The sequence below is a fragment of the Primulina eburnea genome, unplaced genomic scaffold, assembly GCF_022965805.1.
Source record: "Primulina eburnea isolate SZY01 unplaced genomic scaffold, ASM2296580v1 ctg424_ERROPOS1667910, whole genome shotgun sequence".
Lineage (NCBI taxonomy): Eukaryota > Viridiplantae > Streptophyta > Magnoliopsida > Lamiales > Gesneriaceae > Primulina > Primulina eburnea.
This window is the reverse complement of record NW_027331236.1, coordinates 376,301-390,744: the sequence shown is the minus strand read 5'-3', so window position 1 is coordinate 390,744 and position 14,444 is coordinate 376,301. Positions and strand designations below refer to the sequence as shown.

Genomic DNA, 14,444 nt, shown 5'->3' with positions numbered 1-14,444 from the left:
TCTTGAATTTGGCATATAGTTCTTTCTCTCGTAATGTTTGCAAAGTGAGACGCAGATGCTCACTATGTTCTTCCTCACTTGGTGAGTACACCAAGATGTCATCTATGAACACTACCACGAACTTGTCGAGATACGGTTTGAATACTCGGTTCATAAGATCCATGAATGCTGCAGGAGCATTGGTTAGACCAAACGGCATTACCGTGAATTCATAGTGCCCATACCTTGTCCTAAAAGCAGTCTTAGGGATATCTTCTGCTTTGACTATTAACTGATGGTAACCTGATCTGAGATCAAGTTTTGAGAAAACTTTGGCTCCTTTCAGCTGGTCGAAAAGGTCATCTATTCTCGGGAGTGGGTACTTATTCTTTATAGTGATCTTGTTCAACTCCATGTAGTCAATACATAGCCTCATGCTCCCGTCCTTTTTCTTTACGAAAAGCACTGGGGCTCCCCACGGTGATGCACTGGGGCAAACCTGCTTCTTGTCCAGTAGTTCTTGCAGTTGTTCCTTTAGCTCTTTTAATTCAGCTGGAGCCATTCGGTATGGTGCCTTAGAGATTGGTGCAGCACCAGAGACCAAGTTGATTTCAAAGTCTACTTCTCTATCGGGCATCTCTCCCGGTAATTCTTCGGGAAAAACGTCTGGAAATTCTTGAACAATTGGAATATCTTCCAACTTTGGGACTTCTTCCCCTTTGACTTCATTAATTACTTCCAGATAAATCTCTTCTCCTCCTTTTATGGCCTTCCAGGCTTGCGAGGCAGATAGCAGAGATTTTCTTTCCTTGGATTTCCCTTGATATACGACTTCCCTCTTTGCTGGAGTTTGAAGTCTAATTTCTTTCTTCTGACAGTCTACTATGGCATGGTTTTTAGCTAACCAGTCCATTCCAAGAATGATGTCAAACTCCACCATATTGAGTTGAATCAATTCTACTTCGAAAATTTGTTTGCCGATACCAATTTTACAGTTTCGATATACTTTGTGGGTTTCGATTATTTTGCTAGCCGGTGTTGCTACTCTTAATGGTTCACTAAGAATATGATGCTCAAGTTTAAGCTTTTTAGCATATCTTCTAGATACAAACGAATGTGTGGCACCACAATCAAACAAAACATATGCAGGCATTTTATTGAGTAAGATGGTACCTGCCACAACTTCGTTGCTATTATCGGCTTCCTCTTGGGTTATGGCATAAACCCGAGCATTTGTCTTGTTTTCATGTTGTTTGCTGGGCCCCGACCCTTTGTCCTTGTTGTCTGGGCAGTCTTTAATTCTATGGCCCACCTTCCCGCACTTGAAACAAGCGCCTGTCTTCCGATAACATTCCCCAATATGTTTTTGTCGACATGTATTACACCATTTTCCTTCGGTGTCACCAGTACTGCCAAAACTTCCTTTGAAGGACCCACCTGAATAATTTGGTTTCTTGAACTTGAGATTATTCTGTGTGGATTGATTGTTCATCGGTCTCTTGTTCTTGTTTTCTTCTTCACGTCGCTTGATATCGGTTTCTGCGCTCATTGCAGCGCCCATCAAGTTCGCAAAGCTGCTTGGTTTGTACAGTGCCAGTGCCGACTGAATTCGGCTGTTGAGTCCCTTCTTGAAGCGGTGCATTTTTAACGTCTCATCTGACATGATTGTCGGAACGTAAGTTCCCAAATCGTTGAATTTTGACGTGTACTCCATTACCGTCATATCTGGTGACTGTCTGAAATTCTCAAACTCATTCAGCTTTTGTAGACGAAACTCGGCCGGATAGTATTGTTTCAGAAATTCTCGCTTAAAGATCTGCCATGTGATTTCCTCTACTTCTGCCAAAGATGGCGACACGGTTTCCCACCATTTCCTAGCTCGATCTTCTAAGAACGGCGTTACGACTTCTACTCTCAATTCTTCCGGTATTTCTAGCAAATATAGTTGTGTTTCCACGTTCTTGAGCTAGTTGTGGCTGACTTCTGGGTCTGGGTTCCCATCAAAAGTTGGAACTCGATTCCTCCTCAGAGATTCGTAGTGATACTTAATCCCACGTGGCTGAGGTTCTTGGGGTGGTTGGATGGCGTTGGCCAGTGGATTCACAAATCCTTGTAATGTTGCAGCGACGATAGTTGCTATTGCCATCATATCCTCTTGACTGAGGTTCACCCTGGGGGTGGCGGTGGTGGTGGATTATCGTTTTCGTTGGCGTCCCGAGCGTTACGGTTGTTTCGGGGTGGTCTGCCTGCTATTTCCTAGTATAAATAAATCATCAGAATCGTATAAAGAATAGAAAGGCACAAAGCACAAAGTTGTCGTGGAATAAGGATTTTCGGAATGACTGACTGAAAAGACAGATTTTTGGAGTTGTTCAAAATTTTAGGGAACAGATGAAATTTGGGTTCAGATTGGGATGCACTAGGCTTTTGCCAAAATTTGACTTTGTCAAATTTTGTCTGTCAAAATCCCAGCGGGATTATGAACCTGGCGGCTCTGATACCACTTAAATGTCACGCCCCGAGTCCGAAGCATCGGTGACATCCGGCATTGTTTAACAATTAAATTGAAAACAATAAAGCCTCGTATCAAATCAAACCAGTCTCTTTCATTAAATAATATTGTCTTTTACAATGACAATGGAAAATGAAGGTTACATCAGAGTTTTCGAAATACGACAAAACAATAATTTGAAGCCTATTCTTGATCACTGATTCACCAACCCCAAAATGCATCCTGCTCCTCTTCATTTACTTGCTCTTCATCCTTATCTGAAATTTGTAAGGGGTGAGTGTTTGGGAAACACTCAGCAAGTGGGGGTCGATCGATTTCCAATGATACATATAGATCTTAATCCTTAAAACATTTCTTTTATCAAACTTTCAAAACTTATAACAGTTAACTTATCATGTCGAAACGAATGATTATAACAGATCAGATTTTACAGAATGGTTCAGAAACAGATCATATCAGATCATATACAGAACATAACAGATCGGAACAAACTGAACACTGTTACTCATCTCATCCCCATGGTCAAATTGTCCCCAATATGTTAGTCCTTTAAGGGGTGAGGCCAGAACATGGTTTTATACCCACCAATGGGGGCCAGACAGAACATGGTTTTATACCCACCAATGGGGACCAGACAGAACTACAATTCTCGTCCCATTTCAAATTCGAATCGTAACAGTGCAACAAAGATTTCAGACTTATCAGACAGAACTTTTCAGATTTCAGAGTTTTCATACTGACACAGCGGAATCAAAGAATTTCGAATATCAGAAGAAACATATAATCGATCGAAATTTTAAACAGACAGAAGTCATATTTTTGAAAATGAAGACACACAGATATGCATGTCATGATATACATATTCAAGTTTAAAAATACAAACGAATATATAACACAAGCCCACTTACTTAATTTTATTTGGTGCGAAGCTTCCCTTTGATTTTTCGGCAGCACTTCGACGTAACTTTAACAAGTACTGTCTTCACTCCGGCAGCACTTCGGCACAGTATGGCAACTACGGACTACACGAACAAGACCTCTTTCTTCTTTCTTGATCTCGGCCGTGACTTGTGAAGGGTGAGGGGAAGCCGAAAATATGGAGTATGGTGGAGAGGGAAAGGCCGAAAATTGTAAGCCTTTTTTGGAATGGATTTGTCTTGCATGTGATCTCATATTTATAGGCCAAATTTCTTGTCTCTTCACTTAGCCCATGACCGAATTCTTGGTACTCAAGTATGTGAGTAATTGTGATTCATGTATTCCTTAATTCCAAGATAGCTATAATTGTGATTCATGTATTCTTCAAATCCAAGGTAGCCATAATTGTGGTTCATGTATTCTCCAAGAGTCGCCTTAATCTTCTATAGATCATTTCTTACATTATTAATATGTCTCAATCCCTTAGCTCCTTCTTTTGTTTAGCTCCAATGCCATTTCTTGCATCATAATTGTGTCTTGATCTCCTAGCTCATCCATTAGCTCCTCCATGGATTTCCTCAAAGGTTATTTCTTGCACTATGATCTTGTCTAAACCTTTAGCTCTCATTTTAGGACAAACATGGTTGAGCTTCCTTGAGCTGAAAGATTGCGTCTTTGAGCTGGGGTTTTACTCCTCTCATGAAAACTCTTTGATGGACACGATTAGTTGCAGCTTGGCCTCCCGTTGAGTTTCTTCTCGAACTTTGAAACCACTTCCTCGAGTTACACTAACTGAAAATCTTATTTACTTTGTATCGAAAATATCGGGTTCTCACAAACATGTTTGTTTTTTTTTTTCAAATTGAATTGGACAAGAATCAGGAGTACGTATCTTGAAGTTTTATGGAAACTATATCAAATTGATGCAGGAAGAACATGAAACAAGAACCGTTTGCCCCAAACTCAGTGTAAGACGTAAAAGCGTTCACTCATTTGATTCATCTCTAGTTCTCTCCAGAGAAGCAACAAGGTGCGAGTATGTCTCTTGTGAGACGGTTTCACAAGCAATTTCCCCACTGTAAATAGAAAATCAGAACAAGAGTCATCAAAGTTGACTAGCCGCCACAACTTCAAAGGAAAAACCCTTCATCGCCAGGAAAAAAATAACAAAATTTCAATCGAATCAGCACAAGTACCTGAGCAACCTGATAGGAAGAAATTGAAAGCGACAATCAAAAGATCAACGGAGCTTAGGCTGAAGCTTGAGAGCTTAGGCTGAAGCTTGAAGGAACAATAAATATTTTGCTTACTCATGGGCTATACAAAAATTTAACCTAGTCCACAATTAAAATATACAATAATCTTATTTTTTTTTTCTACCCTGCTCTGGAGCCCACATCAGCCTTTAGGGTAGCTCCGCCCCTGTGTATACTCCATGCATTGCTGCCACCAATACTCTCTCCATGCATCTGTATATAATATTAACAAGTATTCATATATATTCGCTAAAAAATAATTTTGGTCTAAATTTGCAAGATTTTGCTCTCTTATCCATCGATATTCAAGCTACAATGGAAATAGTTCACATGTTTCATGATTTGGTGGCTCCCCGCTTTCACCTTCTTCTCCCTCATGTTCTTCTTGCCACCTTTCCAGATTTTTAAGTTCTTCCTCTCTGTGTTGGGCACCCTTTTCAACGAAGATGTCGCCGAGAAAAAAGTCTTCATCACCAGCGCCTCCTCGGGCATTGGCGAAGTAAGTCTCAGATATAAATGTAAGAACTAAATTTGATTTCATGCATAATACATGGGGGCATTGGGGCTGAACCAAGATTCAAAATTACTTGGAGTCGGCTCTGTCACATACTGTATCTAATAAAATAGATAATTAGTTAAAAAATTTAAAATAAAAAATATGAAAACATTGATTTCATGAAAATATAGAATAAGAGTATTTAATATTTAATATCTTAAAAAACATGGAGCTAAAAAACTACTGAGGTTGTGCTCTTCGACTTTTCTTAGAATAAAACTCATTAATTATTAAATTTTTATCAATTTTTAACCAAATCTCGTTCGATATAGATTACCATAGAATCTCCGAAAAACTCTGCTTCCATCTTGTCATGAAGAGCTGTTTTAACAAGTTTCATTGCTGAAAATGCTCGTTCCGTTGTTGCTGCAGAAATAGGTAGAGTTAAAACAAGACCTAATCAACCTGTCAATTAAATAAATTTATCAGATTTGATAAATAAGTAAACGGCGTAGATGAAAATGTATAAATCACATGTCAATCAAATCGTAGGTTCCTGACTTATTTGTCTCAATTAATCTTCGACATAATTCAGAAATAATTGATAAATTCTAAAATATTTTATGACCAGCAACATCAAGTTTATAGTGATCCAATTGCATTCTCAAATTATGCAAATCTTTTTGAAGAAATCAAGATAACAGCATTTTTCAACAAGTCGATAGATATGATCACCATTAAGAACCTTAAACTTTTCTAGGTTCCAAATCACAACTAAGTTTAAGAAGTTCAACTGTCTCATCCTTGAATCTATTATTAAGCTCTTCAATTTGAAAATCTATTGTAGCTGTAAATACATCAAATCGATAATAGTGCTCAACTGTGATTGAATCATTTTGTTGACAAGAACGGCCTGTACCAAATTTATAACGAGCTTTGATGTGAGGTATCTCAATGTCATACTTGACACAAACTTCTTTCACATGACTAAGTAGGAGATCAAATCCTTCTTCTCTCAAAGTACGAAGCAAAGTTTTAATCGTTAAAACATAATCCATTGTAATTAAAATATCAAGAGATTTCTCTTGCAATGCTTGACAAAACATATTTGTTATCCCCATTATCTTATGCATCAAGTGTAATATGAATATGAAATCAAAAGAATTCATCGCAATCAATGCACCACTAGCTTCACCACGAATGGAATTAGAAGCTCCATCATTCACCATATTTTCTAACACGGTAATCACAAACTATACATATCAATCATGCTACAAAATGAGTCGAAATTAGAACTCCAACGAGTCTTTCCAGGTCGTAATAAATTTCCAATTTGATTACATCCTCTACCTGTATCATGTTCACTAGTAGCTACCATATGCACAACTTCAATTATTTGAGCAAAATGTAACTCACCGTGCTGCTTAGGAGATTCATTGATGAGATTACAAATGGAATTCAATTTTGAAAAGTATAACAAAATGGATACCTTTATTTCAACAGCTGCAGTTAATGCTAGTTGAAGCCGATGAGCAAAACAATGTACATAATATGCACACAAGCAATCTTACAAGAAAAGAGCCTGCAATCCATTCCAAGAACAACGCATATTGATATCATATCCCCGTCCATGGATGTTGTGGATATGCAAGTCATAACGACCAAGTGCATCAGATATTTCTTTCTTAAGTTTTGCAGCAGTTGTATCTGTCACGTGTACAATGGCAAAGAACCGCTCTCGTAAAAAGCCTTCAATATCCACAAATCTTAATACAATAGCCATCTGCTCCTTGTTAAATGCATCTATCACGTCATCAACTAAAATGAATAATTTTGTATCCCAAATTTCTTTATGAATCTTGGCCTCTCACTTGGTTGGAAATGATATTCAAGAAATTTATCTGAATACCATGTGAAGTATACTTTATATTCTTTGGAGCTTTCTCTAAGACGATGTCCCCAATACTCTTATTCATTTTTCCTATAAAATCTATCATCTCGATAAAATATCCACGATTATTAGACGATGGAGATTCATCATGCCTTCTAAATGCACATGCTTGCAAAATGAGCCATCAAATGCTTTCAATAGTTGCTTTAAGTCGTAGTCTGTTCTTCTGAAAATTGTGCATTTATCACTTTGTCAATATGACGAGGTATATTTATCAAATTATGAAGATCATTGTTATGTGGTGAAGTATTGTATCCTATATGCATAAAAAATGTGCATATAATCGCCATCATTAACTCGCTTCCAATATTTGAATCAATCTATTGTAAATACAGTAATACGAGGATGCTTAAGTTCAAACAAGAAGCACAAAAAACAAAATGCAGCATCTTTCGAAGGAGAGTACTCTAACCAAGTAAATTTTTTAAACCAGTGACTTTTGAGTAGTCGAATTTGACTTGCAAATTTGGTCGGTGGATACTCATTCTTAATTGGTCGATATGGCCCCATCTTTATATAAGCTCGTCTAATTTCATATATTTGATTAACATGATATTTTTATAGCAGAGTACGTAATGCCAGATCAGATTCAAGAGAACTTACATCAACATCAATTCTGGGAGATTTTTTAAGTTGTTGATCACTCGGATTTGAGACATCAATATTGGATGGAGAATGCTCCTGACTTGTCAACTTCTGCTCTTTTTGTTTAAAAAATGAGTGGATGGTTTTTTTTTCTTCATTTTTGAGTTTTTTTCCTCCTTGGTGTCGTCTACACCATAAAATATCACCTTTAGTTTAACTTATTAAGGCTAACTGAATCAAATCAACATTATCGACATTAAGTAATTGTTACTTTAATCCAATTAACCTCGAGCAATTATAATTATTCCAAAACAATTCCCGAAGTTAACATTTGACAATCTTAAGGTATAACACATTTAAAATAAAAAATTTGCAGCCTCATAAGTTCGAAAATCTCATATACATAAATCTGAATTTTTCAAAAATTCCTACAAAATTTCATAAATTCGTATTTATATTTTCTATAGCCTCTAAACATCCAAATAATAAATAATCAACGATAAAAATCGAAAATCTCCAATATAAAATCTCGAAATTCGAAATGATACCCAAATAAATTCCGAAAATTTACCAGTACCTCCAATCTTAGAACAACAAGACAAACGGTAGTAAGTCTAACACTAAGATTTTCTTACGATTTTCGGTGAAAACGACGACCGATGGGCGACGGCTGATTTCAAGACGACAAAGAAACTTCGAAAATTTGGTATTAAAAGAAATCTTATGTCGTGGGCTTTCCGAATCTACAATCGATTTTGAAAACCGGCTACCGACGGTGAAGTTACGGCCATTTCAAGTAACAAAAATTGTGATGGCCGGAGGGAGAAGAATATAACTGCCGCAAGGAGAGAATATGAGAGAAAAAAACTGATTGGGCTAGTCAACAAAATTTTGAAAATAAAGCCGAGAGCCCAACCCTTGCTCCGCCCTGTGGCGTTGCTGACAAAACCACCTTATAAATCAAAAGTTTTTACCAAACAAAATTTTAAGAGTTTATAAGCACAGTCAAAATAGTTTATTTTAGTTTTTACCAAATTTTAAGATTTTTTGGGCTTCGTAACACAGCTTATAAACGGTGTCAAAACACGCATTTAGGCCTGTAATGATGTGTGATCCAGTGTCCATGTTTTGAGTGTAAAATTGGAAACGTTTATGTTTTTTCTTGTTGGTGGCAATTAGAGTGTTGCATATGAATATGCTAAGAGTGGGGACATGTTTGGTTCTGGCGGCGAGGGAAAAAGTCCTCCAAGAAGTGGCGGAGGTGGCTAGCGCGAGCTAGGGTCGCCGAACGTCGTAGTGATGCGCGCCGACGTTTCAAAGGTGGAGGACTGCAGGAGGGTTGTTGATCAGACTATAAATCACTTTGGAAGATGTAATAATTTCATTTCATCGATTGTTACTTAAAATTATTGATGTTATTCATAGTATGATCAACAATCCACACACACATATTCTATATTCGAGATCTTTTAAATCTACATGTGCTTCACTGATGGTATGCGATACAATATTATTTACTGTGTGTGTATATTTAGTTAAATCTTTGGAGTGTCGACTTAGCCAAAATGCCTGATTCTTTGATTTCAATACAGTTTTACGAGCTAATTGAGAATGGAATGACTCCTTTATTTGTAATCTTAGCGCAACTTTGAATTTAGGAAGTAGTTGTACCAATAGTATATGCATATGTTGTGGCCTGATAGGATATCAACTTCTGGGGCTTTGTTTATATGACTCGATTTCCTGCCCCGTATTTCCGAAACAGCAGAGGCCGAATTGTTGTGCTTTATTCATCGGAATCGTGGTTGCCGGCGCCAAGAATGAGTTTGTACAATGTGAGGTGAGTTAGTTACCTGAATTCCTTGCACATTTTATGATTTTGTAGTCTGTGCTGGTGACTTCTTGTATTAAATTCTTGATTCATCAGGCTACTAAAGTGGCAATCCTCCAATTTTTCGAGACGTTGAGGGTCGAGTTTGGGCCTGATGTCGGCATTACCGTTGTGAATCCGAACTGACACAAGGAAAATTCTTGAACAAAGAAGACTAGCCGGAAGTTGATGAAAACTTGAGAGATGTAAATATTAGAAGCAAACAGGGGAATTGTATGATAAAGATTCATTTTTAGGAAATTTTCCAAAATTTTAAGGCAGTTTACCCTAGAGGAAAAACCTGGTTTGGTTTGTAATTTTAATCTTGTGTGTTCTTGAATGATTGTATAAAGGCACAAGTGAACAGAATCCCGGTCCAAAGGGTCGAAAGCTGCGCGAAGGCGATAGTCAGGAGCGCATGCAGGGGAGAACGATACGTGACCCAACCGTGGTGGGTTCTGGTCACATTCATCTGGAAGCTGTTCTTCGCTGAGATGGTGGAGTGGGTGTACAGATTAATGTAAATGACTAGCCCTGGAGAGCAACCGACCGGAGCTAAGGGCTTTCTCTACCCGGAGACGGTGCAGATGCAGGAGCTGAAGGAGTTATGTAGGTTATATGTGTTTTGTTAGTGTAGGTCCAAAATTTATAATTATGTACAATTTTTTTAAAATTTAATTTAGTGCTTGCAAAGTTTGTTTAATTAATATAATTTTTTTAAAAAAATTAATTTGGTTTTGGTACAATTTTTACTTTAATTTTATATTAAATATATATTATATTATAATTGTAAAAACGAATAAGGGATATAATGCAATTTTTCAATGATGAATGATGCAGACATGCACAGAAAGAGTTTATATAAGTTTTTAAGAAACCGTTTATAAGTTGTTGTAAAGTTTATAATATTTTATAATTTGGTTGGTTAAAAAAGTTACAAATAACTTATTTTTAGTTACTAAGTTGTTTTAAAAATAAGAATCTTATTTTAATATTTCAACTTTCCAGGATATCCTTATTGAAGGATCGTTTGCAGAGCACCTTGAAGTGCTTCAAACAAAATATTTTCAAGAGCTGTAATAGCTCGTGTTCAAAGAATGTATACACCCATGAATTAGACCGAGTTTGGTATAGAACCAAGCGGAAAACATTCGAAATAATCATTCGTTAAGTAACACTGATATATTTATATATCTTGTGTAACTGAATAACCAAAAGACTATATTAGTTTTAGTATTCGGTAGTTCAGTTATGGTAGGAACTGAACCAACGGATGCTCTAACTGGTAAAATCAGTTTGAGAACAAAAGTTAAACAGTTAAATACACAAGATATGTTTATGGATGTTCAGAGATTTCAACTGCTCCTACATCACCCCTTCTACCATCTCGGGTAGGACTCACTAGAAGACTTTGATCGATACAAATAATTGTACAAACCCACTCAGCTTAGGGCTTACCCACTGCCTTAACTGAACTCCTAGACTAGACTGAAGGCAGCACCTTCCAGTCAACACTTCTTTAACGTTTATGTGAGAAAGACTACATTACACAAGTTTAACGTCTTTGTGCAATATTGTATTTGAGTGGTGGTATGTGTGTGTATGTGAGAACTGTTATCTGAAAACTACCCGAAAGTGTTCTCACACACTGAGGGTAATATGCTTCTAATATAAAGCTGATAACACGTTTAAGTGTTCTCTCGACTGGGCTGAATGCTTCTTTCTTAAGCTAATATGACTTTGAAGCGTGCCCTTTTCTTTTTTCTCTTATGTTCTATGTTATTTTTCTTTACTGATCTTAATCCTCTATTTATAGGCACGAAGTTTGATTGTACAGTAAAACTCAATTATTGTATCCATTGCATTTTGAATCTGTTCCTTGAAATTTGTCTTGTTCTTTCTGGAAAACTTTTTTCTTTAAGCTCCGATGCAACGTTCATTATTGTCCTTTGACTGGACAAATGTTTTGTACCTTCACGCAAAGCTGGATTCCACTTATATCAGCTTGTCTTGATCTGCAACTGATTGCTCCTAACAGATGTTCTGAACTGATATTCAGTTGGGTTGGTGAAATCAATTGACTCATTAGTTGAACTGATTTCATTCTTGTTCAGTTGAACTGATCTTCAGTTGGACTCTTCATCAGTTGAACATTCCTTCGGCTGGCCGGGATTCTGAGGTTCTCCTGTTGAACCACCTATTAACTGAACATTCAGTTGAACTCATTTACGACACATCAGTTAAACTAATTCAGTTTTCTTGATCAGTTGATGCATTCAGTTGGCGTCTTCGACAACTTCAATTTTGGCTCGTAACTGATTATTTCAGTTTCAGCTATATGCGCACTAAGATAGATTATTAAAAACAATCAAACAAGTTTTGTTCACATCAAAATTAAGATTGTGAATCATAAAATGTTCCAACACTTATATATTATGTTAAATCTCTACTTTATCATCACTTCTTAAATTCTCACTTTATCATTTTTTTTTGTTTTTTTTTTAATTTAAAATAAGATTATGTTCTATCTTTTTATTATACTATAAAAAACAAATACAAAAACTTTTATGAGATAGTCTCATGAGTCAATTTTGTGAGACATATCTATTATTTGGTCACCCATAAAAAATATTTTTAACATAATTTTTTTTATTGTAAATATGAGCTGAGTTTACCCTTTTCACGAAGATCTGTGAGACCATCTCACAAAAAATCTACTAAAATAAAAGTATTAAAATTTTATTGACAAAATCATTAACTAAAATATTTTAATCAACATTTTACTTATATACATTAAAAATAATATTACATATTTTCTTCCAAACAACATCAAATTTTCTAAATATAATAAATTTATTTTTTTAATGTTAAAATTATTTTCACATATATATATATATACACACACATACATAAATTTATAGCTACATACATTAACTCATAATATTATATATTTTTGGTTATTTTAACAATTAAAAGATCTTATAATACCAACCACATTAACATATTTAAGTTATTTAAAATAAGTTCATCAAAACACTTTAATAACTTATTTTAAAATAAGATATCACAAATTATAAGCTCTTAAAACAAAATAAGTTTAGCCAAATACGACACCAACTTTGGCCTTGTTGATCCTTTAAATTAAGTACATCATGGGTGAGGCAATATTAATAACTAAAATATTGCCTAGCAAGTGCAGCACATTCTATTTTGCATTTGATCAGTCACTTTGGTGGAAAAATATATTACAATAAATCACTTATATAGTACTCATCTCTCCAATTTGATAGCAAAAATAATAAAAGTTAGAAAATAATTGAGACAGAAGATGAAAAAGGTGAAAATTTAAAAGAGTAAGTATTTTGTTAGATGGTCTCACGAATCTTTATCTGTGAGACGGGTCAACCCTATCGATATTTATAATAAAAAATTATACTCTTAGCATAAAAAGTAATACTTTTTCATGGATGACCCAAATAAAAGATCTGTCTCACAAAATACGACCCGTAAGACCGTGTGACACAAGTTTTTGTCAATTTAAAGATATAATAAAGAGAGATTAATCAAGAAAAATAAATTATGTAGGATTTATTCCATATATTACATAAATATTTCATTCAATGTAAATTATATTGTTAGTTCATTAGTATTTGTTAGAACATTTAATTGTATATTAGGTGCAATAGATAAAATAAATTATACAGTTAATTGAAATTAGAATTTGAATAGAGGAAAAATATATACTAAAATTAATTTTTCATTCATTTCCTTTGGTGTGTTTGGTAGAAGGATCGTTTCGTTTTTTCACAATTGGAAAACAGTAACCAAAATTCACACTTTTAATAATAATAATAATAATAACATCACGTGCTAAAAACAAAGAGAGAAAGAAGTATTTTAAAAAAATTAAAATGAAAGTTATCAATTTTTAAATTGAAATATTTCGAAAATATGATGAAATGATAAATGTATAATATGGATAGATCACATTTTATGAATGGATAAAAACGTTTTACTAAATTACACACACACACACACACACACACGCGTATATATATTGAAATGATAAATGTATAATATATATATATTGAATGTTTTATTTATTACGATTTAATATATAATTATAGAAATATATATGAGCAATTTGCTTTTAAATTCATAAATCCAAACATGAAAGTTTGTCTTTGTGAGTAAAAAAAGTTTCTGCATTCTTTGTCACACGAAAAAATTTATGGAGGATACTAGAGACTCACATATCTTTTTATGGTTGAAAATATAATACTAATATAATATTTGAGTATCAATTGTTTTACATACGATTCAATAGATAAGATTCTAAGTATAAAATTGAAACAATTATATTAAGACAAAAACTTGTGTGAGACGGATTTCTTATTTGCGTTATCCATGAAAAAATATTATTTTTTATGCTAAGAGTATTACTTTTTTATTGTGAATATGAGTAGGGTTGACTAATCTCACAGATTATGATTCGTGAGACGGTATCACATGAGACTCATTCTTATATTCATATCAACACTTGCTACACTTGTTTGGATACTCAAATATCATATATTGGTGTCTGATCTGAAATAGTTGATAATCAAATATCATAGATTAGTCTCACATATTTTGAGTACTTAAAAACATATACGAGTATGAAATCTAAAATATTTGATACTCAAATATCATATATTAATATCATATTTTTAATATTTTGTATCAATTTTGAGAAAAAATGCGGAGTCATATAATCCAAAAATATTTTTTTTTTATATAAATAAGAGAGTATAAACAGGTATTTTTCTTGACAGAAATTAAAGTATAGTATTGGACCTATCGGTAATTTATTGATCATTTCCCATTGATTACTAATT

At 34.6% G+C, this 14,444-nt stretch overlaps 1 pseudogene; it reads left to right on the top strand.

The window, feature by feature from the left end:
• Positions 1-4,980: 4,980 nt before the first annotated feature.
• Positions 4,981-10,199, top strand: LOC140821097 (11-beta-hydroxysteroid dehydrogenase A-like; annotated as a pseudogene).
• Positions 10,200-14,444: the final 4,245 nt, after the last annotated feature.